The sequence below is a fragment of the Saccopteryx bilineata genome, chromosome 5 (genome assembly GCF_036850765.1).
Source record: "Saccopteryx bilineata isolate mSacBil1 chromosome 5, mSacBil1_pri_phased_curated, whole genome shotgun sequence".
NCBI classification, from domain to species: Eukaryota; Metazoa; Chordata; class Mammalia; order Chiroptera; family Emballonuridae; genus Saccopteryx; species Saccopteryx bilineata.
The window spans coordinates 176401985-176403892 of record NC_089494.1 but is presented as its reverse complement, the minus strand read 5'-3'; the positions used below and the strand labels follow the sequence as shown (position 1 = coordinate 176403892).

Below are 1908 nucleotides of genomic sequence, written 5' to 3'. Positions count from 1 at the left end.
TTTTAATTCTATTTAGCCAATAAGATCTGAATAAGTGAATTACTCAATTTAGATTAATAACAAATCTGTATCAGTTGAGCTCTGTAATAAGTACAACACAAGAACTAGAAATTGAGACATGCGATGTACTACAAACATCAAGGAGTTTAACTTTAATTAAGTTCATCTTCCATATCTCTACTTTTCAACCTACCTCTATTTGCTCCCCATCTCAACAAATACCATTATTATTATCTATCCAACTCTCTCTTCCTCATGGTCCTCCACATACCTGGAACAGTCCTATTTATAATGCCTCTTTATCAATTCTGAAATCAACCTCACTGTCACGTCTTTATTGTCTAAACTAGAATCTGAATTATTCGCCAGCTTTAAGTTGCTTCTGTCCAATCCATTTTTAAGAATTTCATACAAAGCTGTCTACACAAAGTCTAAATATAATATTGCCACACTTCAACTTGAAATGTTTCTCTAGCACTGTATTTTCTTCAGGATAAATTCTAAACATGGAATAAAGTGTCCTTCATAAACTGGTCTTACTTCCACTCTCTAACCTTATGTTTAATTCTACGACCCCCATGTATGGCAGAAGCTGCTATATGTTCATTAAAACCCACTTATGTTTCAGCTGCTCACAGAACTAGACTACATTTCCCATCATCCATTGCTATTAGGTGTACCCATATAACAGAAATATAACCAGAAATTATGTCTCTTCTGAGGCAGAGTGGTTAAGATACTGTTTCCATTTGCCTGCTAAATAAAGAGGTCTTTAAAGGCTTTCAACAATAACTCTATAAAACAAAGAAAGTCTATATCTCTAATTATTACATGGGAGGCTGTCACACCTCCCATGGCAGTGGGGTAGAATTTGTGATTTACTTTTAATAGCACTTAGCATCCCCTTAGTTTCTACACTATTTTATAGCCTGGCCCCAGTTACCTACTTTTCCTAGAATGTTTCAGGTGTTCACACTGTTCTAGATTTGACACATGCTATTGAGTATCTTGAACTCTCTGCCTTCCCTATTCCTTTAATTTCTCTCACGTTTGAGGTCTGTCAGATTTCAGGCTAAATTTCACTTCTTCTAAAAAGCTACCCTCCCAAGCCCTGGCCAGATAGTTTAGTTGGTAAGAGCATTGTCCTACCTGCTCCCCCCGTAGCAGAGGCTGGCCCAGATGGCTGCTACAGCAAGCTCCACCGCTCATGGGCTCTGGGTTCCTGCCCTGGTACCTGGGGATATGTTTAGCTGTGGACATGGAAAAAAAAAGAGCATTGTCCTAATACACCAAGGTTGTAGGTTCAATCCCCTGAATAGGGCACGTACAGGACTCAATCAATGAATGTGTAACTAAGTGCAACAACTAATTGATCTATCTCTCTTTCTCTCCCTCTCTCTCCTTTCCTTTCTCTTGAAATAAAAAAATCAATAAAAATGTATAAAAGCTATGCTTCTCCAAGGCCAAATCTGTGCTCTTCTGGTGAGATTTTTATAACACTTTATTCCTACCTTATTTAAGTACTTATCATATACATAGTATTTTAATTGCTTATTTATCTCTCTATTCCACTAGACCTAGTAACTATCATCTCAAAAAGCAGGTCTGTGACTTGATCATTGTTGCATATTTACTGAATATATTCTTGTATTCATTCAATTCACATTTATTGATACTTTATATGCCAGACACTATGCTAGACAATGTGGATATAGTAGTAAACAAAATAATTAAAATTCCTGCCCTCATAGAGTTTAGCGTATAGTGGGGAAAATGCTACAAATTGTGACAAAGGCCAAAAAGGAAAGTTACATAGCCAGTAAAAGTATAAGGAATGGGAGGACTCATTTGCACAACCTTGAATTTTGAAATACAGTTTTCTCTAATTCTGTGGACAAATTGCTTCAA

At 36.5% G+C, this 1908-nt stretch overlaps 1 non-coding gene across 1 annotated transcript; it reads left to right on the top strand.

Moving 5' to 3' along the window:
• Positions 1-1126: 1126 nt before the first annotated feature.
• On the top strand, positions 1127-1262 carry LOC136307214 (small nucleolar RNA SNORA5). The gene has a single exon (XR_010725881.1). It is a non-coding gene; the product is annotated as a small nucleolar RNA SNORA5 (small nucleolar RNA).
• Positions 1263-1908: the final 646 nt, after the last annotated feature.